Source organism: Bacillus rossius, chromosome 6, assembly GCF_032445375.1.
Source record: "Bacillus rossius redtenbacheri isolate Brsri chromosome 6, Brsri_v3, whole genome shotgun sequence".
Taxonomy (NCBI): Eukaryota; Metazoa; Arthropoda; class Insecta; order Phasmatodea; family Bacillidae; genus Bacillus; species Bacillus rossius.
In genome coordinates, this window is record NC_086334.1 from 81568364 (window position 1) to 81595681 (window position 27318).

The following is a 27318-nucleotide window of genomic DNA, read 5'->3' on the forward strand; positions in this document are numbered from 1 at the left end:
GTGTTTCCTGGGGGAGTCTCTGGTGCATCTGTGCCTCCTGGGTGAGTCTCTGGTGCAGGTGTGCCTCCTAGGTAAGTCTCTGCTGCAGGTGTGCTTCCTGGGTAAGTCTCTGGTGCAGGTGTGCTTCCTGGGTAAGTCTCTGGTGCAGGTGTGCTTCCTGGGTAAGTCTTTGGTGCAGGTGTGCTTCCTGGGTAAGTCTCTGGTGCAGGTGTGCCTCCTGGGTAAGTCTCTGCTGCAGGTGTGCTTCCTGGGTAAGTCTCTGGTGCAGGTGTGCTTCCTGGGTAAGTCTCTGGTGCAGGTGTGCTTCCTGGGTAAGTCTCTGGTGCAGGTGTGCTTCCTGGGTAAGTCTCTGGTGCAGGTGTGTTTCCTAGGTGAGTCTCTGGTGCAGGTATGCCTCCTGGGTGAGTCTCCGGTGCAGCTGTGCCTCCTGGGTGAGTCTCTGGTGCAGGTGTGTTTCCTGGGTGAGTCTCTGGTGCAGGTATGTTTCCTGGGTGAGTCTCTGGTGCAGGTGTGCCTCCTGAGTGAGTCTCTGGTGCCGGTGTGCCTCCTGGGTGAGTCTCTGGTGCAGGTGTGCCTCCTGGGTGAGTCACTGGTGCAGGTGTGCCTCCTGGGTGAATCTCTGGTGCAGGTGTGTTTCCTGGGTGAGTCTCTGGTGCAGGTGTGTTTCCTGGGTGAGTCTCTGGTGCAGGTGTGCTTCCTGGGTGAGTCTCTGGTGCAGGTGTGCCTCCTGGGTGAGTCTCTGGTGCAGGTGTGTTTCCTGGGTGAGTCTCTGGTGCAGGTGGGCCTCCTGGGTGAGTCTCTGGTGCAGGTGTGCCTCCTGGGTGAGTCTCTGGTGCAGGTGTGCCTCCTGGGTGAGTCTCTGGTGCAGGTGTGTTTCCTGGGTGAGTCTCTGGTGCAGGTGTGCTTCCTGGGTGAGTCTCTGGTGCAGGTGTGCCTCCTGGGTGAGTCTCTGGTGCAAGTGTGCCTCCTGGGTGAGTCTCTGGTGCAGGTGTGCCTCCTGGGTGAGTCTCTGGTGCAGATGTGTCTCCTAGGTGAGTCTCTGGTGCAGGTGTGTTTCCTGGGTGAGTCTCTGGTGCAAGTGTGCCTCCTGGGTGAGTCTCTGGTGTAGGTGTGCCTCCTGGGTGAGGTTCTGGTGCAGATGTGCCTCCTAGGTGAGTCTCTGGTGCAGGTGTGTTTCCTGGGTGAGTCTGTGGTGCAGGTGTGCTTCCTGGGTGAGTCTCTGGTGCAGGTGTGTTTCCTGGTTGAGTCTCTGGTGAAGGTGTGCCTCCTGGGTGAGTCTCTGGTGCAGGTGTGTTTCCTGGGTGAGTCTCTGGTGCAGGTGTGCCTCCTGGGTGAGTCTCTGGTGCCGGTGTGCCTCCTGGGTGAGTCTCTGGTGCAGGTGTGCCTCCTGGGTGAGTCTCTGTGCAGGTGTGCAACCTGGGTGAATCTCTGGTGCAGGTGTGCCTCCTGGGTGAGTCTCTGGTGCAGGTGTGCTTCTTGGGTGAGTCTCTTGTGCAGGTGTGTTTCCTGGGTGAGTCTCTGGTGCAGGTGTGCCTCCTGGGTGAGTCTCTGGTGCAGGTGTGCCTCCTGGGTGAGTCTATGGTGCAGGTGTGTTTCCTGGGTGAGTCTCTGGTGCAGGTGCTCCTCCTGGGTGAGTCTCTGGTGCTGGTGTGCTTCCTGGTTGAGTCTCTGGTGCAGGTGTGCCTCCTGGGTGAGTCTCTGGTGCAGGTGTGTTTCCTAGGTGAGTCTCTGGTGCAGGTATGCCTCCTGGGTAAGTCTCTGGTGAAGGTGTGCCTCCTGGGTGAGTCTCTGGTGCAGGTGTGCCTCCTATGTGAGTCTCTGGTGCAGGTGTGACTCCTGGGTGAGTCTCTGGTGCAGGTGTGCCTCCTGGGTGAGTCTCTGGTGCAGGTGTGCTTCCTGGGTGAGTCTCTGGTGCAGGTGTGCCTCCTGGGTGAGTCTCTGGTGCAGGTGTGCCTCCTGCGTGAGTCTCTGGTGCAGGTGTGCCTCCTGGGTGAGTCTCTGGTGGAGGTTGTCTTTCTGGGTGAGACTCTGGTGCAGGTGTGTTTCCTGGGTGAGTCTCTGGTGCAAGTGTGCCTCCTGGGTGAGTCTTGGTGCAGGTGTGCCTCCTGGGTGAGTCTCTGGTGCAGGTGTGCTTCCTGGGTGAGTCTCTGGTGCAGGTGTGCCTCCTGTGTGAGTCTCTGGTGCAGGTGTGCCTCCTGGGTGAGTCTCTGGTGCAGGTGTGCTTCCTGGGTGAGTCTCTGGTGCAGGTCTGCTTCCTGGGTAAGTCTCTGTTGCAGGTGTGTTTCCTAGGTGAGTCTCTGGTGCAGGTGTGCCTCCTGGGTAAGTCTCTGGTGCAGGTATGCTTCTTAGGTGAGTCTCTGGTGCAGGTGTGACTCCTGGGTAAGTCTTTAGTGCAGGTATGCTTCCTTGGTGAGTATCTGGTGCAGGTGTGATTCCTGGGTAAGTCTCTGGTGCAGGTGTGCCTTCTGGGTGTGTCTCTGGTGCAGGTGTGCCTCCTGGTTGAGTCTCTGGTGCAGGTGTGCCTCCTGGGTAAGTCTCTGGTGCAGGTGTGCCTCCTGTGTAAGTCTCTGGTGCAGGTGTGCTTCCTGGGTAAGTCTCTGGTGCAGGTGTGCTTCCTGGGTAAGTCTCTGGTGCAGGTGTGCTTCCTGGGTGTGTCTCTGGTGCAGGTGTGTTTCCTAGGTGAGTCTCTGGTGCAGGTATGTTTCTTAGGTGAGTCTCTGATGCAGGTGTGCCTCCTGGGTAAGTCTCTGGTGCAGGTGTGCCTCCTGGGTTAGTCTCTGGTGCAGTTATGCTTCCTAGGTGATTCTATGGTGCAGGTGTGCTTCCTAGGTGAGTCTCTGGTGCAGGTATGTTTCCTAGGTGAGTCTCTGGTACAGGTGTGCCTCCTGGGTAAGTCTCTGGTGCAAGTGTGCTTCCTAAGTTAGTCTCTGGTGCAGGTGTGCCTCCTGGGTGAGTCTCTGGTGCAGGTTTGTCTCCTGGATAAGTCTCTGGTGCAGGTGTGCCTCCTGGGTGAGTCTCTGGTGCAAGTGGGCCTCCTGGGTAAGTCTCTGGTGCAGGTGTGCTTCGTGTGTAAGTCTCTGGTGCAGGTGTGCTTCCTAAGTAAGTCTCTGGTGCAGGTGTGCTTCCTGGGTAAGTCTCTGGTGCAGGTGTGCTTCCTGGGTAAGTCTCTGGTGCAGGTGTGCTTCCTGGATAAGTCTCTGCTGCAGGTGTGCTTCCTGGGTAAGTCTCTGGTGCAGGTGTGCTTCCTGAATATGTGTCTGGTGCAGGTGTGCATCCTGGGTGAGTCTCTGGTGCAGGTGCCTCCTGGGTAAGTCTCTGGTGCAGGTGTGCTTCCTGGGTAAGTCTCTGAAGCAGGTGTCTTCCTGGGTAAATCTCTGGTGCAGGTGTGCTTCTTAGGTAAGTCTCTGGTGGAGGTGTGCCTCCTGGGTGAGTCTCTGGTGCAGGTGTGCCTCCTGGGTAAGTCTCTGGTGCAGGTATTCTTCCTAGGTGAGTCTCTGGTGCAGGTGTGCTTCCTGGTTAAGTCTCTAATGCAGGTGTGTCTCCTGGCTGTGTCTCTGGTGCAGGTGTGCCTCCTGGGTGATTCTCTGGTGCAGGTGTGCTTCCTGGGTAAGTCTCTGGTGCAGGTGAGCTTCCTGGGTAAGTCTCTGGTGCAGGTGTGCTTCCTGGGTGAGTTTCTGGTGCAGGTCTGCTTCCTGGGTAAGTCTCTGTTGCAGGTGTGTTTCCTAGGTGAGTCTCTGGTGCAAGTGTGCCTCCTGGGTAAGTCTCTGGTGCAGGTATGCTTCCTAGGTGATTCTCTGGTACAGGTTTGCCTCCTGGGTAAGTCTCTGGTGCAAGTATGCTTCCTAGGTGAGTCTCTGGTGCAGGTGTGCTTCCTGGGTAAGTCTCTAATGCAGGTGTGTCTCCTGGCTGTGTCTCTGGTGCAGGTGTGCCTCCTGGGTGATTCTCTGGTGCAGGTGTGCCTCCTGGGTAAGTCTCTGGTGCAGGTGTGCTTCCTGGGTGAGTCTCTGGTGCAGGTGTGCTTCCTGGGTGAGTCTCTGGTGCAGGTGTGCCTCCTGGTGAGTCTCTGGTGCAGGTGTGCCTCCCGGGTGAGTCTCTGGTGCAGGTGTGCCTCCTGGGTGAATCTCTGGTGCAGGTGTGTTTCCTGGGTGAGTCTCTGGTGCAGGTGTGTTTCCTGGGTGAGTCTCTGGTGCAGGTGTGCTTCCTGGGTGAGTCTCTGGTGCAGGTGTGCCTCCTGGGTGAGTCTCTGGTGCAGGTGTGTTTCCTGGGTGAGTCTCTGGTGCAGGTGTGCCTCCTGGGTGAGTCTCTGGTGCAGGTGTGCCCCTGGGTGAGTCTCTGGTGCAGGTGTGCCTCCTGGGTGAGTCTCTGGTGCAGGTGTGTTTCCTGGGTGAGTCTCTGGTGCAGGTGTGCCTCCTGGGTGAGTCTCTGGTGCAGGTGTGCCTCCTGGGTGAGTCTCTGGTGCAGGTGTGCCTCCTGGGTGAGTCTCTGGTGCAAGTGTGCCTCCTGGGTGAGTCTCTGGTACAGGTGTGCCTCCTGGGTGAGTCTCTGGTGCAGATGTGACTCCTAGGTGAGTCTCTGGTGCAGGTGTGTTTCCTGGGTGAGTCTCTGGTGCAAGTGTGCCTCCTGGGTGAGTCTCTGGTGCAGGTGTGCCTCCTGGGTGAGTCTCTGGTGCAGATGTGCCTCCTAGGTGAGTCTCTGGTGCAGGTGTGTTTCCTGGGTGAGTCTGTTGTGCAGGTGTGCTTCCTGGGTGAGTCTCTGGTGCAGGTGTGTTTCCTGGGTTAGTCTCTGGTGCAGGTGTGCCTCCTGGGTGAGTCTCTGGTGCAGGTGTGTTTCCTGGGTGAGTCTCTGGTGCAGGTGTGCCTCCTGGGAGAGTTTCTGGTGGCGGTGTGCCTCCTGGGTGAGTCTCTGGTGCAGGTGTGCCTCCTGGGTGAGTCTCTGGTGCAGGTGTGCAACCTGGGTGAATCTCTGGTGCAGGTGTGCCTCCTGGGTGAGTCTCTGGTGCAGGTGTGCTTCTTGGGTGAGTCTCTTTTGCAGGTGTGTTTCCAGGGTGAGTCTCTGGTGCAGTTGTGCCTCCTGGGTGAGTCTCTGGTGCAGGTGTGCCTCCTGGGTGAGTCTCTGGTGCAGGTGTGTTTCCTGGGTGAGTCTCTGGTGCAGGTGCTCCTCCTGGGTGAGTCTCTGGTGCTGGTGTGCTTCCTGGGTGAGTCTCTGGTGCAGGTGTGCCTCCTGGGTGAGTCTCTGGTGCAGGTGTGTTTCCTAGGTGAGTCTCTGGTGCAGGTATGCCTCCTGGGTGAGTCTCTGGTGCAGCTGTGCCTCCTGGGTGAGTCTCTGGTGCAGGTGTGTTTCCTGGGTGAGTCTCTGGTGCAGGTGTGCCTCCTGGGTGAGTCTCTGGTGAAGGTGTGACTCCTGGGTGAGTCTCTGGTGCAGGTGTGCTTCCTGGGTAAGTCTCTGGTGCAGGTGTTCCTCCTGGGTAAGTCTCTGCGGCAGGTGTGCTTCCTGGATAAGTCTCTGTTGCAGGTGTGCATCCTGGGTAAGAATCTGGTGCAGGTGTGCTTCCTGGGTAAGTCTCTGGTGCAGGTGTGTTTCCTGGGTGAGTCTCTGGTGCAGGTGCTCCTCCTGGGTGAGTCTCTGGTGCTGGTGTGCTTCCTGGGTGAGTCTCTGGTGCAGGTGTGCCTCCTAGGTGAGTCTCTGGTGCAGGTGTGTTTCCTAGGTGAGTCTCTGGTGCAGGTATGCCTTCTGGGTGAGTCTCTGGTGCAGGTGTGTTTCCTGGGTGAGTCTCTGGTGCAGGTGTGCCTCCTGGGTGAGTCTCTGGTGCAGGTGTGCCTCCTGGGTGAGTCTCTGGTGCAGGTGTGACTCCTGGGTGAGTCTCTGCTGCAGGTGTGCTTCCTGGGTGAGTCTCTGGTGCAGGTGTGCCACCTGGGTGAGTCTCTGGTGCAGGTGTGCCTCCTGCGTGAGTCTCTGGTGCAGGTGTGCCTCCTGGGTGAGTCTCTGGTGGAGGTTGTCTTTCTGGGTGAGACTCTGGTGCAGGTGTGTTTCCTGGGTGAGTCTCTGGGGCAAGTGTGCCTCCTGGGTGAGTCTTGGTGCAGGTGTGCCTCCTGGGTAAGTCTCTGGTGCAGGTGTGCTTCCTGGGTAAGTCTTTGGTGCAGGTGTGCTTCCTGGGTAAGTCTCTGGTGCAGGTGTGCCTCCTGGGTAAGTCTCTGCTGCAGGTGTGCTTCCTGGGTAAGTCTCTGGTGCAGGTTTGCTTCCTGGGTAAGTCTTTGGTGCAGGTGTGCTTCCTGGGTAAGTCTCTGGTGCAGGTGTGCCTCCTGGGTGAGTCTCTGGTGCAGGTGTGCTTCCTGGGTGAGTCTCTGGTGCAGGTGTGTTTCCTGGGTGAGTCTCTGGTGCAGGTGTGCAACCTGGGTGAATCTCTGGTGCAGGTGTGCCTCCTGGGTGAGTCTCTGGTGCAGGTGTGCTTCTTGGGTGAGTCTCTTTTGCAGGTGTGTTTCCAGGGTGAGTCTCTGGTGCAGTTGTGCCTCCTGGGTGAGTCTCTGGTGCAGGTGTGCCTCCTGGGTGAGTCTCTGGTGCAGGTGTGTTTCCTGGGTGAGTCTCTGGTGCAGGTGCTCCTCCTGGGTGAGTCTCTGGTGCTGGTGTGCTTCCTGGGTGAGTCTCTGGTGCAGGTGTGCCTCCTGGGTGAGTCTCTGGTGCAGGTGTGTTTCCTAGGTGAGTCTCTGGTGCAGGTATGCCTCCTGGGTGAGTCTCTGGTGCAGCTGTGCCTCCTGGGTGAGTCTCTGGTGCAGGTGTGTTTCCTGGGTGAGTCTCTGGTGCAGGTGTGCCTCCTGGGTGAGTCTCTGGTGCAGGTGTGACTCCTGGGTAAGTCTCTGGTGCAGGTGTGCCTCCTGGGTAAGTCTCTGCTGCAGGTGTGCTTTCTGGGTAAGTCTCTGGTGCAGGTGTGCCTCCTGGGTAAGTCTCTGCTGCAGGTGTGCTTCCTGGGTAAGTCTCTGGTGCAGGTGTTCCTCCTGGGTAAGTCTCTGCGGCAGGTGTGCTTCCTGGATAAGTCTCTGTTGCAGGTGTGCTTCCTGGGTAAGAATCTGGTGCAGGTGTGCTTCCTGGGTAAGTCTCTGGTGCAGGTGTGTTTCCTGGGTGAGTCTCTGGTGCAGGTGCTCCTCCTGGGTGAGTCTCTGGTGCTGGTGTGCTTCCTGGGTGAGTCTCTGGTGCAGGTGTGCCTCCTAGGTGAGTCTCTGGTGCAGGTGTGTTTCCTAGGTGAGTCTCTGGTGCAGGTATGCCTTCTGGGTGAGTCTCTGGTGCAGGTGTGTTTCCTGGGTGAGTCTCTGGTGCAGGTGTGCCTCCTGGGTGAGTCTCTGGTGCAGGTGTGCCTCCTGGGTGAGTCTCTGGTGCAGGTGTGACTCCTGGGTGAGTCTCTGCTGCAGGTGTGCTTCCTGGGTGAGTCTCTGGTGCAGGTGTGCCACCTGGGTGAGTCTCTGGTGCAGGTGTGCCTCCTGCGTGAGTCTCTGGTGCAGGTGTGCCTCCTGGGTGAGTCTCTGGTGGAGGTTGTCTTTCTGGGTGAGACTCTGGTGCAGGTGTGTTTCCTGGGTGAGTCTCTGGGGCAAGTGTGCCTCCTGGGTGAGTCTTGGTGCAGGTGTGCCTCCTGGGTAAGTCTCTGGTGCAGGTGTGCTTCCTGGGTGAGTCTCTGGTGCAGGTGTGTTTCCTGGGTGAGTCTCTGGTGCATCTGTGCCTCCTGGGTGAGTCTCTGGTGCAGGTGTGCCTCCTGGGTAAGTCTCTGCTGCAGGTGTGCTTCCTGGGTAAGTCTCTGGTGCAGGTGTGCTTCCTGGGTAAGTCTTTGGTGCAGGTGTGCTTCCTGGGTAAGTCTCTGGTGCAGGTGTGCCTCCTGGGTAAGTCTCTGCTGCAGGTGTGCTTCCTGGGTAAGTCTCTGGTGCAGGTGTGCTTCCTGGGTAAGTCTCTGGTGCAGGTGTGTTTCCTGGGTAAGTCTCTGGTGCAGGTGTGCTTCCTGGGTAAGTCTCTGTTGCAGGTATGCTTCCTAGGTAAGTCTCTGGTGCAGGTGTGCTTCCTGGGTGAGTCTCTGGTGCGAGTCTGCTTCCTGGGTAAGTCTCTGTTGCAGGTGTGTTTCCTAGGTGAGTCTCTGGTGCAAGTGTGCCTCCTGGGTAAGTCTCTGGTGCAGGTATGCTTCCTAGGTGAGTCTCTGGTGCAGGTGTGCCTCCTGGGTAAGTCTTTGGTGCAGGTATGCTTCCTAGGTGAGTCTCTGGTGCAAGTGTGATTCCTGGGTAAGTCTCTGGTGCAGGTGTGCCTCCTGGGTGTGTCTCTGGTGCAGGTGTGCCTCCTGGTTGAGTCTCTGGTGCAGGTGTGCCTCCTGGGTAAGTCTCTGGTGCAGGTGTGCTTCTTAGGTAAGTCTCTTGTGCAGGTGTGCCTCCTGGGTGAGTCTCTGGTGCAGGTGTGCCTCCTGGGTAAGTCTCTGGTGCAGGTATGCTTCCTAGGTGAGTCTCTGGTGCAGGTGTGCTTCCTGGGTAAGTCTCTGTTGCAGGTGTGTTTCCTAGGTAAGTCTCTGGTGCAGGTGTGCCTCCTGGGTAAGTCTCTGGTGCAGGTATGCTTCCAAGGTGAGTCTTTGGTACAGGTGTGCCTCCTGGGTAAGTCTCTGGTGCAGGTATGCTTCCTAGGTGAGTCTCTGGTGCAGGTGTGCTTCCTGGGTGAGTCTCTGGTGCAGGTGTGTTTCCTGGGTGAGTCTCTGGTGCAGGTGTGCCTCCTGGATGAGTCTCTGGTGCAGATGTGCCTCCTGGGTGAGTCTCTGGTGCAGGTGTGCTTCTTAGGTAAGTCTCTGGTGCAGGTGTGCCTCCTGGGTGAGTCTCTGGTGCAGGTGTGCCTCCTGGGTAAGTCTCTGGTGCAGGTATGCTTCCTAGGTGAGTCTCTGGTGCAGGTGTGCTTCCTGGGTAAGTCTCTGTTGCAGGTGTGTTTCCTAGGTGAGTCTCTGGTGCAGGTGTGCCTCCTGGGTAAGTCTCTGGTGCAGGTATGCTTCCTAGGTGAGTCTTTGGTACAGGTGTGCCTCCTGGGTAAGTCTCTGGTGCAGGTATGCTTCCTAGGTGAGTCTCTGGTGCAGGTGTGCTTCCTGGGTGAGTCTCTGGTGCAGGTGTGCCTCCTGGATGAGTCTCTGGTGCAGATGTGCCTCCTGGGTGAGTCTCTGGTGCAGGTGTGCTTCTTAGGTAAGTCTCTGGTGCAGGTGTGCCTCCTGGGTGAGTCTCTGGTGCAGGTGTGCCTCCTGGGTAAGTCTCTGGTGCAGGTATGCTTCCTAGGTGAGTCTCTGGTGCAGGTGTGCTTCCTGGGTAAGTCTCTGTTGCAGGTGTGTTTCCTAGGTGAGTCTCTGGTGCAGGTGTGCCTCCTGGGTAAGTCTCTGGTGCAGGTATGCTTCCTAGGTGAGTCTTTGGTACAGGTGTGCCTCCTGGGTAAGTCTCTGGTGCAGGTATGCTTCCTAGGTGAGTCTCTGGTGCAGGTGTGCTTCCTGGGTAAGTCTCTAATGCAGGTGTGTCTCCTGGCTGTGTCTCTGGTGCAGGTGTGCCTCCTGGGTGATTCTCTGGTGCAGGTGTGCCTCCTGGGTAAGTCTTTGGTGCAGGTGTGCTTCCTGGGTGAGTCTCTGGTGCAGGTGTGCTTCCTGGGTGAGTCTCTGGTGCAGGTGTGCCTCCTGGTGAGTCTCTGGTGCAGGTGTGCCTCCCGGGTGAGTCTCTGGTGCAGGTGTGCTTCCTGGGTGAGTCTTTGGTGCAGGTGTGTTTCCTGGGTGAGTCTCTGGTGCAGGTGTGCCTCCTGGGTGAGTCTCTGGTGCAGATGTGCCTCCTGGGTGAGTCTTTGGTGCAGGTGTGTTTCCTGGGTGAGTCTCTGGTGCAGGTGTGTTTCCTGGGTGAGTCTCTGGTGCAGGTGTGCTTCCTGGGTGAGTCTCTGGTGCAGGTGTGCTTTCTGGGTGAGTCTCTGGTGCAGGTGTATTTACTGGGTGAGTCTCTGGTGCAGGTGTGCCTCCTAGGTAAGTCTCTGGTGCCGGTGTGCCTCCTGGGTGAGTCTCTGGTGCAGGTGTGCCTCCTGGGTGAGTCACTGGTGCAGGTGTGCCTCCTGGGTGAATCTCTGGTGCAGGTGTGTTTCCTGGGTGAGTCTCTGGTGCAGGTGTGTTTCCTGGGTGAGTCTCTGGTGCATGTGTGCTTCCTGGGTGAGTCTCTGGTGCAGGTGTGCCTCCTTGGTGAGTCTCTGGTGCAGGTGTGTTTCCTGGGTGAGTCTCTGGTGCAGGTGTGCCTCCTGGGTGAGTCTCTGGTGCAGGTGTGCCTCCTGGGTGAGTCTCTGGTGCAGGTGTGCCTCCTGGGTGAGTCTCTGGTGCAGGTGTGTTTCCTGGGTGAGTCTCTGGTGCAGGTTTGCCTCCTGGGTGAGTCTCTGGTGCAGGTGTGCTTCCTGGGTGAGTCTCTGGTGCAGGTGTGCCTCCTGGGTGAGTCTCTGGTGCAAGTGTGCCTCCTGGGTGAGTCTCTGGTGCAGGTGTGCCTCCTGGGTGAGTCTCTGGTGCAGATGTGCCTCCTAGGTGAGTCTCTGGTGCAGGTGTGTTTCCTGGGTGAGTCTCTGGTGCAAGTTTGCCTCCTGGGTGAGTCTCTGGTGCTGGTGTGCCTCCTGGGTGAGTCTTTGGTGCAGATGTGCCTCCTAGGTGAGTCTCTGGTGCAGGTGTGTTTCCTGGGTGAGTCTGTTGTGCAGGTGTGCTTCCTGGGTGAGTCTCTGGTGCAGGTGTGTTTCCTGGGTGAGTCTCTGGTGCAGGTGTGCCTCCTGGGTGAGTCTCTGGTGCAGGTGTGTTTCCTGGGTGAGTCTCTGGTGCAGGTGTGCCTCCTGGGTGAGTCTTTGGTGCCGGTGTGCCTCCTGGGTGAGTCTCTGGTGCAGGTGTGCCTCCTGGGTGAGTCTCTGTTGCAGGTGTGCAACCTGGGTGAATCTCTGGTGCAGGTGTGCCTCCTGGGTGAGTCTCTGGTGCAGGTGTGCTTCTTGGGTGAGTCTCTTGTGCAGGTGTGTTTCCTGGGTGAGTCTCTGGTGCAGGTGTGCCTCCTGGGTGAGTCTCTGGTGCAGGTGTGCCTCCTGGGTGAGTCTCTGGTGCAGGTGTGTTTCCTGGGTGAGTCTCTGGTGCAGGTGCTCCTCCTGGGTGAGTCTCTGGTGCTGGTGTTCTTCCTGGGTGAGTCTCTGGTGCAGGTGTGCCTCCTGGGTGAGTCTCTGTGCAGGTGTGCAACCTGGGTGAATCTCTGGTGCAGGTGTGCCTCCTGGGTGAGTCTCTGGTGCAGGTGTGCTTCTTGGGTGAGTCTCTTGTGCAGGTGTGTTTCCTGGGTGAGTCTCTGGTGCAGGTGTGCCTCCTGGGTGAGTCTCTGGTGCAGGTGTGCCTCCTGGGTGAGTCTATGGTGCAGGTGTGTTTCCTGGGTGAGTCTCTGGTGCAGGTGCTCCTCCTGGGTGAGTCTCTGGTGCTGGTGTGCTTCCTGGTTGAGTCTCTGGTGCAGGTGTGCCTCCTGGGTGAGTCTCTGGTGCAGGTGTGTTTCCTAGGTGAGTCTCTGGTGCAGGTATGCCTCCTGGGTAAGTCTCTGGTGCAGCTGTGCCTCCTGGGTGAGTCTCTGGTGCAGGTGTGTTTCCTGGGTGAGTCTCTGGTGCAGGTGTGCCTCTTGGGTGATTCTCTGGTGCAGGTGTGCCTCCTCAGGTGAGTCTCTGGTGCAGGTGTGCCTCCTGGGTGAGTCTCTGGTGCAGGTGTGTTTCCTGGGTGAGTCTCTGGTGAAGGTGTGCCTCCTGGGTGAGTCTCTGGTGCAGGTGTGCCTCCTATGTGAGTCTCTGGTGCAGGTGTGACTCCTGGGTGAGTCTCTGGTGCAGGTGTGCCTCCTGGGTGAGTCTCTGGTGCAGGTGTGCTTCCTGGGTGAGTCTCTGGTGCAGGTGTGCCTCCTGGGTGAGTCTCTGGTGCAGGTGTGCCTCCTGCGTGAGTCTCTGGTGCAGGTGTGCCTCCTGGGTGAGTCTCTGGTGGAGGTTGTCTTTCTGGGTGAGACTCTGGTGCAGGTGTGTTTCCTGGGTGAGTCTCTGGTGCAAGTGTGCCTCCTGGGTGAGTCTTGGTGCAGGTGTGCCTCCTGGGTGAGTCTCTGGTGCAGGTGTGCTTCCTGGGTGAGTCTCTGGTGCAGGTGTGCCTCCTGTGTGAGTCTCTGGTGCAGGTGTGCCTCCTGGGTGAGTCTCTGGTGCAGGTGTGCTTCCTGGGTGAGTCTCTGGTGCAGGTCTGCTTCCTGGGTAAGTCTCTGTTGCAGGTGTGTTTCCTAGGTGAGTCTCTGGTGCAGGTGTGCCTCCTGGGTAAGTCTCTGGTGCAGGTATGCTTCTTAGGTGAGTCTCTGGTGCAGGTGTGACTCCTGGGTAAGTCTTTAGTGCAGGTATGCTTCCTTGGTGAGTATCTGGTGCAGGTGTGATTCCTGGGTAAGTCTCTGGTGCAGGTGTGCCTTCTGGGTGTGTCTCTGGTGCAGGTGTGCCTCCTGGTTGAGTCTCTGGTGCAGGTGTGCCTCCTGGGTAAGTCTCTGGTGCAGGTGTGCCTCCTGTGTAAGTCTCTGGTGCAGGTGTGCTTCCTGGGTAAGTCTCTGGTGCAGGTGTGCTTCCTGGGTAAGTCTCTGGTGCAGGTGTGCTTCCTGGGTGTGTCTCTGGTGCAGGTGTGTTTCCTAGGTGAGTCTCTGGTGCAGGTATGTTTCTTAGGTGAGTCTCTGATGCAGGTGTGCCTCCTGGGTAAGTCTCTGGTGCAGGTGTGCCTCCTGGGTTAGTCTCTGGTGCAGTTATGCTTCCTAGGTGATTCTATGGTGCAGGTGTGCTTCCTAGGTGAGTCTCTGGTGCAGGTATGTTTCCTAGGTGAGTCTCTGGTACAGGTGTGCCTCCTGGGTAAGTCTCTGGTGCAAGTGTGCTTCCTAAGTTAGTCTCTGGTGCAGGTGTGCCTCCTGGGTGAGTCTCTGGTGCAGGTTTGTCTCCTGGATAAGTCTCTGGTGCAGGTGTGCCTCCTGGGTGAGTCTCTGGTGCAAGTGGGCCTCCTGGGTAAGTCTCTGGTGCAGGTGTGCTTCGTGTGTAAGTCTCTGGTGCAGGTGTGCTTCCTAAGTAAGTCTCTGGTGCAGGTGTGCTTCCTGGGTAAGTCTCTGGTGCAGGTGTGCTTCCTGGGTAAGTCTCTGGTGCAGGTGTGCTTCCTGGATAAGTCTCTGCTGCAGGTGTGCTTCCTGGGTAAGTCTCTGGTGCAGGTGTGCTTCCTGAATATGTGTCTGGTGCAGGTGTGCATCCTGGGTGAGTCTCTGGTGCAGGTGCCTCCTGGGTAAGTCTCTGGTGCAGGTGTGCTTCCTGGGTAAGTCTCTGAAGCAGGTGTCTTCCTGGGTAAATCTCTGGTGCAGGTGTGCTTCTTAGGTAAGTCTCTGGTGGAGGTGTGCCTCCTGGGTGAGTCTCTGGTGCAGGTGTGCCTCCTGGGTAAGTCTCTGGTGCAGGTATTCTTCCTAGGTGAGTCTCTGGTGCAGGTGTGCTTCCTGGTTAAGTCTCTAATGCAGGTGTGTCTCCTGGCTGTGTCTCTGGTGCAGGTGTGCCTCCTGGGTGATTCTCTGGTGCAGGTGTGCTTCCTGGGTAAGTCTCTGGTGCAGGTGAGCTTCCTGGGTAAGTCTCTGGTGCAGGTGTGCTTCCTGGGTGAGTTTCTGGTGCAGGTCTGCTTCCTGGGTAAGTCTCTGTTGCAGGTGTGTTTCCTAGGTGAGTCTCTGGTGCAAGTGTGCCTCCTGGGTAAGTCTCTGGTGCAGGTATGCTTCCTAGGTGATTCTCTGGTACAGGTTTGCCTCCTGGGTAAGTCTCTGGTGCAAGTATGCTTCCTAGGTGAGTCTCTGGTGCAGGTGTGCTTCCTGGGTAAGTCTCTAATGCAGGTGTGTCTCCTGGCTGTGTCTCTGGTGCAGGTGTGCCTCCTGGGTGATTCTCTGGTGCAGGTGTGCCTCCTGGGTAAGTCTCTGGTGCAGGTGTGCTTCCTGGGTGAGTCTCTGGTGCAGGTGTGCTTCCTGGGTGAGTCTCTGGTGCAGGTGTGCCTCCTGGTGAGTCTCTGGTGCAGGTGTGCCTCCCGGGTGAGTCTCTGGTGCAGGTGTGCCTCCTGGGTGAATCTCTGGTGCAGGTGTGTTTCCTGGGTGAGTCTCTGGTGCAGGTGTGTTTCCTGGGTGAGTCTCTGGTGCAGGTGTGCTTCCTGGGTGAGTCTCTGGTGCAGGTGTGCCTCCTGGGTGAGTCTCTGGTGCAGGTGTGTTTCCTGGGTGAGTCTCTGGTGCAGGTGTGCCTCCTGGGTGAGTCTCTGGTGCAGGTGTGCCCCTGGGTGAGTCTCTGGTGCAGGTGTGCCTCCTGGGTGAGTCTCTGGTGCAGGTGTGTTTCCTGGGTGAGTCTCTGGTGCAGGTGTGCCTCCTGGGTGAGTCTCTGGTGCAGGTGTGCCTCCTGGGTGAGTCTCTGGTGCAGGTGTGCCTCCTGGGTGAGTCTCTGGTGCAAGTGTGCCTCCTGGGTGAGTCTCTGGTACAGGTGTGCCTCCTGGGTGAGTCTCTGGTGCAGATGTGACTCCTAGGTGAGTCTCTGGTGCAGGTGTGTTTCCTGGGTGAGTCTCTGGTGCAAGTGTGCCTCCTGGGTGAGTCTCTGGTGCAGGTGTGCCTCCTGGGTGAGTCTCTGGTGCAGATGTGCCTCCTAGGTGAGTCTCTGGTGCAGGTGTGTTTCCTGGGTGAGTCTGTTGTGCAGGTGTGCTTCCTGGGTGAGTCTCTGGTGCAGGTGTGTTTCCTGGGTTAGTCTCTGGTGCAGGTGTGCCTCCTGGGTGAGTCTCTGGTGCAGGTGTGTTTCCTGGGTGAGTCTCTGGTGCAGGTGTGCCTCCTGGGAGAGTTTCTGGTGCCGGTGTGCCTCCTGGGTGAGTCTCTGGTGCAGGTGTGCCTCCTGGGTGAGTCTCTGGTGCAGGTGTGCAACCTGGGTGAATCTCTGGTGCAGGTGTGCCTCCTGGGTGAGTCTCTGGTGCAGGTGTGCTTCTTGGGTGAGTCTCTTTTGCAGGTGTGTTTCCAGGGTGAGTCTCTGGTGCAGTTGTGCCTCCTGGGTGAGTCTCTGGTGCAGGTGTGCCTCCTGGGTGAGTCTCTGGTGCAGGTGTGTTTCCTGGGTGAGTCTCTGGTGCAGGTGCTCCTCCTGGGTGAGTCTCTGGTGCTGGTGTGCTTCCTGGGTGAGTCTCTGGTGCAGGTGTGCCTCCTGGGTGAGTCTCTGGTGCAGGTGTGTTTCCTAGGTGAGTCTCTGGTGCAGGTATGCCTCCTGGGTGAGTCTCTGGTGCAGCTGTGCCTCCTGGGTGAGTCTCTGGTGCAGGTGTGTTTCCTGGGTGAGTCTCTGGTGCAGGTGTGCCTCCTGGGTGAGTCTCTGGTGCAGGTGTGACTCCTGGGTGAGTCTCTGGTGCAGGTGTGCTTCCTGGGTAAGTCTCTGGTGCAGGTGTTCCTCCTGGGTAAGTCTCTGCGGCAGGTGTGCTTCCTGGATAAGTCTCTGTTGCAGGTGTGCATCCTGGGTAAGAATCTGGTGCAGGTGTGCTTCCTGGGTAAGTCTCTGGTGCAGGTGTGTTTCCTGGGTGAGTCTCTGGTGCAGGTGCTCCTCCTGGGTGAGTCTCTGGTGCTGGTGTGCTTCCTGGGTGAGTCTCTGGTGCAGGTGTGCCTCCTAGGTGAGTCTCTGGTGCAGGTGTGTTTCCTAGGTGAGTCTCTGGTGCAGGTATGCCTTCTGGGTGAGTCTCTGGTGCAGGTGTGTTTCCTGGGTGAGTCTCTGGTGCAGGTGTGCCTCCTGGGTGAGTCTCTGGTGCAGGTGTGCCTCCTGGGTGAGTCTCTGGTGCAGGTGTGACTCCTGGGTGAGTCTCTGCTGCAGGTGTGCTTCCTGGGTGAGTCTCTGGTGCAGGTGTGCCACCTGGGTGAGTCTCTGGTGCAGGTGTGCCTCCTGCGTGAGTCTCTGGTGCAGGTGTGCCTCCTGGGTGAGTCTCTGGTGGAGGTTGTCTTTCTGGGTGAGACTCTGGTGCAGGTGTGTTTCCTGGGTGAGTCTCTGGGGCAAGTGTGCCTCCTGGGTGAGTCTTGGTGCAGGTGTGCCTCCTGGGTAAGTCTCTGGTGCAGGTGTGCTTCCTGGGTAAGTCTTTGGTGCAGGTGTGCTTCCTGGGTAAGTCTCTGGTGCAGGTGTGCCTCCTGGGTAAGTCTCTGCTGCAGGTGTGCTTCCTGGGTAAGTCTCTGGTGCAGGTTTGCTTCCTGGGTAAGTCTTTGGTGCAGGTGTGCTTCCTGGGTAAGTCTCTGGTGCAGGTGTGCCTCCTGGGTGAGTCTCTGGTGCAGGTGTGCTTCCTGGGTGAGTCTCTGGTGCAGGTGTGTTTCCTGGGTGAGTCTCTGGTGCAGGTGTGCAACCTGGGTGAATCTCTGGTGCAGGTGTGCCTCCTGGGTGAGTCTCTGGTGCAGGTGTGCTTCTTGGGTGAGTCTCTTTTGCAGGTGTGTTTCCAGGGTGAGTCTCTGGTGCAGTTGTGCCTCCTGGGTGAGTCTCTGGTGCAGGTGTGCCTCCTGGGTGAGTCTCTGGTGCAGGTGTGTTTCCTGGGTGAGTCTCTGGTGCAGGTGCTCCTCCTGGGTGAGTCTCTGGTGCTGGTGTGCTTCCTGGGTGAGTCTCTGGTGCAGGTGTGCCTCCTGGGTGAGTCTCTGGTGCAGGTGTGTTTCCTAGGTGAGTCTCTGGTGCAGGTATGCCTCCTGGGTGAGTCTCTGGTGCAGCTGTGCCTCCTGGGTGAGTCTCTGGTGCAGGTGTGTTTCCTGGGTGAGTCTCTGGTGCAGGTGTGCCTCCTGGGTGAGTCTCTGGTGCAGGTGTGACTCCTGGGTAAGTCTCTGGTGCAGGTGTGCCTCCTGGGTAAGTCTCTGCTGCAGGTGTGCTTTCTGGGTAAGTCTCTGGTGCAGGTGTGCCTCCTGGGTAAGTCTCTGCTGCAGGTGTGCTTCCTGGGTAAGTCTCTGGTGCAGGTGTTCCTCCTGGGTAAGTCTCTGCGGCAGGTGTGCTTCCTGGATAAGTCTCTGTTGCAGGTGTGCTTCCTGGGTAAGAATCTGGTGCAGGTGTGCTTCCTGGGTAAGTCTCTGGTGCAGGTGTGTTTCCTGGGTGAGTCTCTGGTGCAGGTGCTCCTCCTGGGTGAGTCTCTGGTGCTGGTGTGCTTCCTGGGTGAGTCTCTGGTGCAGGTGTGCCTCCTAGGTGAGTCTCTGGTGCAGGTGTGTTTCCTAGGTGAGTCTCTGGTGCAGGTATGCCTTCTGGGTGAGTCTCTGGTGCAGGTGTGTTTCCTGGGTGAGTCTCTGGTGCAGGTGTGCCTCCTGGGTGAGTCTCTGGTGCAGGTGTGCCTCCTGGGTGAGTCTCTGGTGCAGGTGTGACTCCTGGGTGAGTCTCTGCTGCAGGTGTGCTTCCTGGGTGAGTCTCTGGTGCAGGTGTGCCACCTGGGTGAGTCTCTGGTGCAGGTGTGCCTCCTGCGTGAGTCTCTGGTGCAGGTGTGCCTCCTGGGTGAGTCTCTGGTGGAGGTTGTCTTTCTGGGTGAGACTCTGGTGCAGGTGTGTTTCCTGGGTGAGTCTCTGGGGCAAGTGTGCCTCCTGGGTGAGTCTTGGTGCAGGTGTGCCTCCTGGGTAAGTCTCTGGTGCAGGTGTGCTTCCTGGGTAAGTCTTTGGTGCAGGTGTGCTTCCTGGGTAAGTCTCTGGTGCAGGTGTGCCTTCTGGGTAAGTCTCTGCTGCAGGTGTGCTTCCTGGGTAAGTCTCTGGTGCAGGTGTGCTTCCTGGGTAAGTCTTTGGTGCAGATGTGCTTCCTGGGTAAGTCTCTGGTGCAGGTGTGCCTCCTGGGTGAGTCTCTGGTGCAGGTGTGCTTCCTGGGTGAGTCTCTGGTGCAGGTGTGTTTCCTGGGTGAGTCTCTGGTGCATCTGTGCCTCCTGGGTGAGTCTCTGGTGCAGGTGTGCCTCCTGGGTAAGTCTCTGCTGCAGGTGTGCTTCCTGGGTAAGTCTCTGGTGCAGGTGTGCTTCCTGGGTAAGTCTTTGGTGCAGGTGTGCTTCCTGGGTAAGTCTCTGGTGCAGGTGTGCCTCCTGGGTAAGTCTCTGCTGCAGGTGTGCTTCCTGGGTAAGTCTCTGGTGCAGGTGTGCTTCCTGGGTAAGTCTCTGGTGCAGGTGTGCTTCCTGGGTAAGTCTCTGGTGCAGGTGTGCTTCCTGGGTAAGTCTCTGTTGCAGGTATGCTTCCTAGGTAAGTCTCTGGTGCAGGTGTGCTTCCTGGGTGAGTCTCTGGTGCGAGTCTGCTTCCTGGGTAAGTCTCTGTTGCAGGTGTGTTTCCTAGGTGAGTCTCTGGTGCAAGTGTGCCTCCTGGGTAAGTCTCTGGTGCAGGTATGCTTCCTAGGTGAGTCTCTGGTGCAGGTGTGCCTCCTGGGTAAGTCTTTGGTGCAGGTATGCTTCCTAGGTGAGTCTCTGGTGCAAGTGTGATTCCTGGGTAAGTCTCTGGTGCAGGTGTGCCTCCTGGGTGTGTCTCTGGTGCAGGTGTGCCTCCTGGTTGAGTCTCTGGTGCAGGTGTGCCTCCTGGGTAAGTCTCTGGTGCAGGTGTGCTTCTTAGGTAAGTCTCTTGTGCAGGTGTGCCTCCTGGGTGAGTCTCTGGTGCAGGTGTGCCTCCTGGGTAAGTCTCTGGTGCAGGTATGCTTCCTAGGTGAGTCTCTGGTGCAGGTGTGCTTCCTGGGTAAGTCTCTGTTGCAGGTGTGTTTCCTAGGTAAGTCTCTGGTGCAGGTGTGCCTCCTGGGTAAGTCTCTGGTGCAGGTATGCTTCCAAGGTGAGTCTTTGGTACAGGTGTGCCTCCTGGGTAAGTCTCTGGTGCAGGTATGCTTCCTAGGTGAGTCTCTGGTGCAGGTGTGCTTCCTGGGTGAGTCTCTGGTGCAGGTGTGTTTCCTGGGTGAGTCTCTGGTGCAGGTGTGCCTCCTGGATGAGTCTCTGGTGCAGATGTGCCTCCTGGGTGAGTCTCTGGTGCAGGTGTGCTTCTTAGGTAAGTCTCTGGTGCAGGTGTGCCTCCTGGGTGAGTCTCTGGTGCAGGTGTGCCTCCTGGGTAAGTCTCTGGTGCAGGTATGCTTCCTAGGTGAGTCTCTGGTGCAGGTGTGCTTCCTGGGTAAGTCTCTGTTGCAGGTGTGTTTCCTAGGTGAGTCTCTGGTGCAGGTGTGCCTCCTGGGTAAGTCTCTGGTGCAGGTATGCTTCCTAGGTGAGTCTTTGGTACAGGTGTGCCTCCTGGGTAAGTCTCTGGTGCAGGTATGCTTCCTAGGTGAGTCTCTGGTGCAGGTGTGCTTCCTGGGTGAGTCTCTGGTGCAGGTGTGCCTCCTGGATGAGTCTCTGGTGCAGATGTGCCTCCTGGGTGAGTCTCTGGTGCAGGTGTGCTTCTTAGGTAAGTCTCTGGTGCAGGTGTGCCTCCTGGGTGAGTCTCTGGTGCAGGTGTGCCTCCTGGGTAAGTCTCTGGTGCAGGTATGCTTCCTAGGTGAGTCTCTGGTGCAGGTGTGCTTCCTGGGTAAGTCTCTGTTGCAGGTGTGTTTCCTAGGTGAGTCTCTGGTGCAGGTGTGCCTCCTGGGTAAGTCTCTGGTGCAGGTATGCTTCCTAGGTGAGTCTTTGGTACAGGTGTGCCTCCTGGGTAAGTCTCTGGTGCAGGTATGCTTCCTAGGTGAGTCTCTGGTGCAGGTGTGCTTCCTGGGTAAGTCTCTAATGCAGGTGTGTCTCCTGGCTGTGTCTCTGGTGCAGGTGTGCCTCCTGGGTGATTCTCTGGTGCAGGTGTGCCTCCTGGGTAAGTCTTTGGTGCAGGTGTGCTTCCTGGGTGAGTCTCTGGTGCAGGTGTGCTTCCTGGGTGAATCTCTGGTGCAGGTGTGCCTCCTGGTGAGTCTCTGGTGCAGGTGTGCCTCCCGGGTGAGTCTCTGGTGCAGGTGTGCTTCCTGGGTGAGTCTTTGGTGCAGGTGTGTTTCCTGGGTGAGTCTCTGGTGCAGGTGTGCCTCCTGGGTGAGTCTCTGGTGCATATGTGCCTCCTGGGTGAGTCTTTGGTGCAGGTGTGTTTCCTGGGTGAGTCTCTGGTGCAGGTGTGTTTCCTGGGTGAGTCTCTGGTGCAGGTGTGCTTCCTGGGTGAGTCTCTGGTGCAGGTGTGCTTTCTGGGTGAGTCTCTGGTGCAGGTGTATTTACTGGGTGAGTCTCTGGTGCAGGTGTGCCTCCTAGGTAAGTCTCTGGTGCCGGTGTGCCTCCTGGGTGAGTCTCTGGTGCAGGTGTGCCTCCTGGGTGAGTCACTGGTGCAGGTGTGCCTCCTGGGTGAATCTCTGGTGCAGGTGTGTTTCCTGGGTGAGTCTCTGGTGCAGGTGTGTTTCCTGGGTGAGTCTCTGGTGCATGTGTGCTTCCTGGGTGAGTCTCTGGTGCAGGTGTGCCACCTTGGTGAGTCTCTGGTGCAGGTGTGTTTCCTGGGTGAGTCTCTGGTGCAGGTGTGCCTCCTGGGTGAGTCTCTGGTGCAGGTGTGCCTCCTGGGTGAGTCTCTGGTGCAGGTGTGCCTCCTGGGTGAGTCTCTGGTGCAGGTGTGTTTCCTGGGTGAGTCTCTGGTGCAGGTTTGCCTCCTGGGTGAGTCTCTGGTGCAGGTGTGCTTCCTGGGTGAGTCTCTGGTGCAGGTGTGCCTCCTGGGTGAGTCTCTGGTGCAAGTGTGCCTCCTGGGTGAGTCTCTGGTGCAGGTGTGCCTCCTGGGTGAGTCTCTGGTGCAGATGTGCCTCCTAGGTGAGTCTCTGGTGCAGGTGTGTTTCCTGGGTGAGTCTCTGGTGCAAGTTTGCCTCCTGGGTGAGTCTCTGGTGCTGGTGTGCCTCCTGGGTGAGTCTTTGGTGCAGATGTGCCTCCTAGGTGAGTCTCTGGTGCAGGTGTGTTTCCTGGGTGAGTCTGTTGTGCAGGTGTGCTTCCTGGGTGAGTCTCTGGTGCAGGTGTGTTTCCTGGGTGAGTCTCTGGTGCAGGTGTGCCTCCTGGGTGAGTCTCTGGTGCAGGTGTGTTTCCTGGGTGAGTCTCTGGTGCAGGTGTGCCTCCTGGGTGAGTCTTTGGTGCCGGTGTGCCTCCTGGGTGAGTCTCTGGTGCAGGTGTGCCTCCTGGGTGAGTCTCTGTTGCAGGTGTGCAACCTGGGTGAATCTCTGGTGCAGGTGTGCCTCCTGGGTGAGTCTCTGGTGCAGGTGTGCTTCTTGGGTGAGTCTCTTGTGCAGGTGTGTTTCCTGGGTGAGTCTCTGGTGCAGGTGTGCCTCCTGGGTGAGTCTCTGGTGCAGGTGTGCCTCCTGGGTGAGTCTCTGGTGCAGGTGTGTTTCCTGGGTGAGTCTCTGGTGCAGGTGCTCCTCCTGGGTGAGTCTCTGGTGCTGGTGTTCTTCCTGGGTGAGTCTCTGGTGCAGGTGTGCCTCCTAAGTGAGTCTCTGGTGCAGGTGTGTTTCCTAGGTGAGTCTCTGGTGCAGGTATGCCTCCTGGGTGAGTCTCCGGTGCAGCTGTGCCTCCTGGGTGAGTCTCTGGTGCAGGTGTGTTTCCTGGGTGAGTCTCTGGTGCAGGTGTGCCTCTTGGGTGAGTCTCTGGTGCAGGTGTGCCTCCTGGGTGAGTCTCTGGTGCAGGTGTGCCTCCTGGGTGAGTCTCTGGTGCAGGTGTGTTTCCTGGGTGAGTCTCTGGTGCAGGTGTGCCTCCTGGGAGAGTCTCTGGTGCAGGTGTGCCTTCTGGGTAAGTCTCTGGTGCAGGTGTGACTCCTGGGTGAGTCTCTGGTGCAGGTGTGCCTCCTGGGTGAGTCTCTGGTGCAGGTGTGCTTCCTGGGTGAGTCTCTGGTGCAGGTGTGCCTCCTGGGTGAGTCTCTGGTGAAGGTGTGCCTCCTGCGTGAGTCTCTGGTGCAGGTGTGCCTCCTGGGTGAGTCTCTGGTGGAGGTTGTCTTTCTGGGTGAGACTCTGGTGCAGGTGTGCTTCCTGGGTGAGTCTCTGGTGCAGGTGTGCCTCCTGGTGAGTCTCTGGTGCAGGTGTGCCTCCCGGGTGAGTCTCTGGTGCAGGTGTGCCTCCTGGGTGAATCTCTGGTGCAGGTGTGTTTCCTGGGTGAGTCTCTGGTGCAGGTGTGTTTCCTGGGTGAGTCTCTGGTGCAGGTGTGCTTCCTGGGTGAGTCTCTGGTGCAGGTGTGCCTCCTGGGTGAGTCTCTGGTGCAGGTGTGTTTCCTGGGTGAGTCTCTGGTGCAGGTGTGCCTCCTGGGTGAGTCTCTGGTGCAGGTGTGCCCCTGGGTGAGTCTCTGGTGCAGGTGTGCCTCCTGGGTGAGTCTCTGGTGCAGGTGTGTTTCCTGGGTGAGTCTCTGGTGCAGGTGTGCCTCCTGGGTGAGGCTCTGGTGCAGGTGTGCCTCCTGGGTGAGTCTCTGGTGCAGGTGTGCCTCCTGGGTGAGTCTCTGGTGCAAGTGTGCCTCCTGGGTGAGTCTCTGGTACAGGTGTGCCTCCTGGGTGAGTCTCTGGTGCAGATGTGACTCCTAGGTGAGTCTCTGGTGCAGGTGTGTTTCCTGGGTGAGTCTCTGGTGCAAGTGTGCCTCCTGGGTGAGTCTCTGGTGCAGGTGTGCCTCCTGGGTGAGTCTCTGGTGCAGATGTGCCTCCTAGGTGAGTCTCTGGTGCAGGTGTGTTTCCTGGGTGAGTCTGTTGTGCAGGTGTGCTTCCTGGGTGAGTCTCTGGAGCAGGTGTGTTTCCTGGGTTAGTCTCTGGTGCAGGTGTGCCTCCTGGGTGAGTCTCTGGTGCAGGTGTGTTTCCTGGGTGAGTCTCTGGTGCAGGTGTGCCTCCTGGGAGAGTTTCTGGTGCCGGTGTGCCTCCTGGGTGAGTCTCTGGTGCAGGTGTGCCTCCTGGGTGAGTCTCTGGTGCAGGTGTGCAACCTGGGTGAATCTCTGGTGCAGGTGTGCCTCCTGGGTGAGTCTCTGGTGCAGGTGTGCTTCTTGGGTGAGTCTCTTTTGCAGGTGTGTTTCCAGGGTGAGTCTCTGGTGCAGTTGTGCCTCCTGGGTGAGTCTCTGGTGCAGGTGTGCCTCCTGGGTGAGTCTCTGGTGCAGGTGTGTTTCCTGGGTGAGTCTCTGGTGCAGGTGCTCCTCCTGGGTGAGTCTCTGGTGCTGGTGTGCTTCCTGGGTGAGTCTCTGGTGCAGGTGTGCCTCCTGGGTGAGTCTCTGGTGCAGGTGTGTTTCCTAGGTGAGTCTCTGGTGCAGGTATGCCTCCTGGGTGAGTCTCTGGTGCAGCTGTGCCTCCTGGGTGAGTCTCTGGTGCAGGTGTGTTTCCTGGGTGAGTCTCTGGTGCAGGTGTGCCTCCTGGGTGAGTCTCTGGTGCAGGTGTGACTCCTGGGTGAGTCTCTGGTGCAGGTGTGCTTCCTGGGTAAGTCTCTGGTGCAGGTGTTCCTCCTGGGTAAGTCTCTGCGGCAGGTGTGCTTCCTGGATAAGTCTCTGTTGCAGGTGTGCATCCTGGGTAAGAATCTGGTGCAGGTGTGCTTCCTGGGTAAGTCTCTGGTGCAGGTGTGTTTCCTGGGTGAGTCTCTGGTGCAGGTGCTCCTCCTGGGTGAGTCACTGGTGCTGGTGTGCTTCCTGGGTGAGTCTCTGGTGCAGGTGTGCCTCCTAGGTGAGTCTCTGGTGCAGGTGTGTTTCCTAGGTGAGTCTCTGGTGCAGGTATGCCTTCTGGGTGAGTCTCTGGTGCAGGTGTGTTTCCTGGGTGAGTCTCTGGTGCAGGTGTGCCTCCTGGGTGAGTCTCTGGTGCAGGTGTGCCTCCTGGGTGAGTCTCTGGTGCAGGTGTGACTCCTGGGTGAGTCTCTGCTGCAGGTGTGCTTCCTGGGTGAGTCTCTGGTGCAGGTGTGCCACCTGGGTGAGTCTCTGGTGCAGGTGTGCCTCCTGCGTGAGTCTCTGGTGCAGGTGTGCCTCCTGGGTGAGTCTCTGGTGGAGGTTGTCTTTCTGGGTGAGACTCTGGTGCAGGTGTGTTTCCTGGGTGAGTCTCTGGGGCAAGTGTGCCTCCTGGGTGAGTCTTGGTGCAGGTGTGCCTCCTGGGTAAGTCTCTGGTGCAGGTGTGCTTCCTGGGTAAGTCTTTGGTGCAGGTGTGCTTCCTGGGTAAGTCTCTGGTGCAGGTGTGCCTCCTGGGTAAGTCTCTGCTGCAGGTGTGCTTCCTGGGTAAGTCTCTGGTGCAGGTTTGCTTCCTGGGTAAGTCTTTGGTGCAGGTGTGCTTCCTGGGTAAGTCTCTGGTGCAGGTGTGCCTCCTGGGTGAGTCTCTGGTGCAGGTGTGCTTCCTGGGTGAGTCTCTGGTGCAGGTGTGTTTCCTGGGTGAGTCTGTGGTGCAGGTGTGCAACCTGGGTGAATCTCTGGTGCAGGTGTGCCTCCTGGGTGAGTCTCTGGTGCAGGTGTGCTTCTTGGGTGAGTCTCTTTTGCAGGTGTGTTTCCAGGGTGAGTCTCTGGTGCAGTTGTGCCTCCTGGGTGAGTCTCTGGTGCAGGTGTGCCTCCTGGGTAAGTCTCTGGTGCAGGTGTGTTTCCTGGGTGAGTCTCTGGTGCAGGTGCTCCTCCTGGGTGAGTCTCTGGTGCTGGTGTGCTTCCTGGGTGAGTCTCTGGTGCAGGTGTGCCTCCTGGGTGAGTCTCTGGTGCAGGTGTGTTTCCTAGGTGAGTCTCTGGTGCAGGTATGCCTCCTGGGTGAGTCTCTGGTGCAGCTGTGCCTCCTGGGTGAGTCTCTGGTGCAGGTGTGTTTCCTGGGTGAGTCTCTGGTGCAGGTGTGCCTCCTGGGTGAGTCTCTGGTGCAGGTGTGACTCCTGGGTAAGTCTCTGGTGCAGGTGTGCCTCCTGGGTAAGTCTCTGCTGCAGGTGTGCTTTCTGGGTAAGTCTCTGGTGCAGGTGTGCCTCCTGGGTAAGTCTCTGCTGCAGGTGTGCTTCCTGGGTAAGTCTCTGGTGCAGGTGTTCCTCCTGGGTAAGTCTCTGCGGCAGGTGTGCTTCCTGGATAAGTCTCTGTTGCAGGTGTGCTTCCTGGGTAAGAATCTGGTGCAGGTGTGCTTCCTGGGTAAGTCTCTGGTGCAGGTGTGTTTCCTGGGTGAGTCTCTGGTGCAGGTGCTCCTCCTGGGTGAGTCTCTGGTGCTGGTGTGCTTCCTGGGTGAGTCTCTGGTGCAGGTGTGCCTCCTAGGTGAGTCTCTGGTGCAGGTGTGTTTCCTAGGTGAGTCTCTGGTGCAGGTATGCCTTCTGGGTGAGTCTCTGGTGCAGGTGTGTTTCCTGGGTGAGTCTCTGGTGCAGGTGTGCCTCCTGGGTGAGTCTCTGGTGCAGGTGTGCCTCCTGGGTGAGTCTCTGGTGCAGGTGTGACTCCTGGGTGAGTCTCTGCTGCAGGTGTGCTTCCTGGGTGAGTCTCTGGTGCAGGTGTGCCACCTGGGTGAGTCTCTGGTGCAGGTGTGCCTCCTGCGTGAGTCTCTGGTGCAGGTGTGCCTCCTGGGTGAGTCTCTGGTGGAGGTTGTCTTTCTGGGTGAGACTCTGGTGCAGGTGTGTTTCCTGGGTGAGTCTCTGGGGCAAGTGTGCCTCCTGGGTGAGTCTTGGTGCAGGTGTGCCTCCTGGGTAAGTCTCTGGTGCAGGTGTGCTTCCTGGGTAAGTCTTTGGTGCAGGTGTGCTTCCTGGGTAAGTCTCTGGTGCAGGTGTGCCTCCTGGGTAAGTCTCTGCTGCAGGTGTGCTTCCTGGGTAAGTCTCTGGTGCAGGTGTGCTTCCTGGGTAAGTCTTTGGTGCAGGTGTGCTTCCTGGGTAAGTCTCTGGTGCAGGTGTGCCTCCTGGGTGAGTCTCTGGTGCAGGTGTGCTTCCTGGGTGAGTCTCTGGTGCAGGTGTGTTTCCTGGGTGAGTCTCTGGTGCATCTGTGCCTCCTGGGTGAGTCTCTGGTGCAGGTGTGCCTCCTGGGTAAGTCTCTGCTGCAGGTGTGCTTCCTGGGTAAGTCTCTGGTGCAGGTGTGCTTCCTGGGTAAGTCTTTGGTGCAGGTGTGCTTCCTGGGTAAGTCTCTGGTGCAGGTGTGCCTCCTGGGTAAGTCTCTGCTGCAGGTGTGCTTCCTGGGTAAGTCTCTGGTGCAGGTGTGCTTCCTGGGTAAGTCTCTGGTGCAGGTGTGCTTCCTGGGTAAGTCTCTGGTGCAGGTGTGCTTCCTGGGTAAGTCTCTGTTGCAGGTATGCTTCCTAGGTAAGTCTCTGGTGCAGGTGTGCTTCCTGGGTGAGTCTCTGGTGCGAGTCTGCTTCCTGGGTAAGTCTCTGTTGCAGGTGTGTTTCCTAGGTGAGTCTCTGGTGCAAGTGTGCCTCCTGGGTAAGTCTCTGGTGCAGGTATGCTTCCTAGGTGAGTCTCTGGTGCAGGTGTGCCTCCTGGGTAAGTCTTTGGTGCAGGTATGCTTCCTAGGTGAGTCTCTGGTGCAAGTGTGATTCCTGGGTAAGTCTCTGGTGCAGGTGTGCCTCCTGGGTGTGTCTCTGGTGCAGGTGTGCCTCCTGGTTGAGTCTCTGGTGCAGGTGTGCCTCCTGGGTAAGTCTCTGGTGCAGGTGTGCTTCTTAGGTAAGTCTCTTGTGCAGGTGTGCCTCCTGGGTGAGTCTCTGGTGCAGGTGTGCCTCCTGGGTAAGTCTCTGGTGCAGGTATGCTTCCTAGGTGAGTCTCTGGTGCAGGTGTGCTTCCTGGGTAAGTCTCTGTTGCAGGTGTGTTTCCTAGGTGAGTCTCTGGTGCAGGTGTGCCTCCTGGGTAAGTCTCTGGTGCAGGTATGCTTCCAAGGTGAGTCTTTGGTACAGGTGTGCCTCCTGGGTAAGTCTCTGGTGCAGGTATGCTTCCTAGGTGAGTCTCTGGTGCAGGTGTGCTTCCTGGGTGAGTCTCTGGTGCAGGTGTGTTTCCTGGGTGAGTCTCTGGTGCAGGTGTGCCTCCTGGATGAGTCTCTGGTGCAGATGTGCCTCCTGGGTGAGTCTCTGGTGCAGGTGTGCTTCTTAGGTAAGTCTCTGGTGCAGGTGTGCCTCCTGGGTGAGTCTCTGGTGCAGGTGTGCCTCCTGGGTAAGTCTCTGGTGCAGGTATGCTTCCTAGGTGAGTCTCTGGTGCAGGTGTGCTTCCTGGGTAAGTCTCTGTTGCAGGTGTGTTTCCTAGGTGAGTCTCTGGTGCAGGTGTGCCTCCTGGGTAAGTCTCTGGTGCAGGTATGCTTCCTAGGTGAGTCTTTGGTACAGGTGTGCCTCCTGGGTAAGTCTCTGGTGCAGGTATGCTTCCTAGGTGAGTCTCTGGTGCAGGTGTGCTTCCTGGGTGAGTCTCTGGTGCAGGTGTGCCTCCTGGATGAGTCTCTGGTGCAGATGTGCCTCCTGGGTGAGTCTCTGGTGCAGGTGTGCTTCTTAGGTAAGTCTCTGGTGCAGGTGTGCCTCCTGG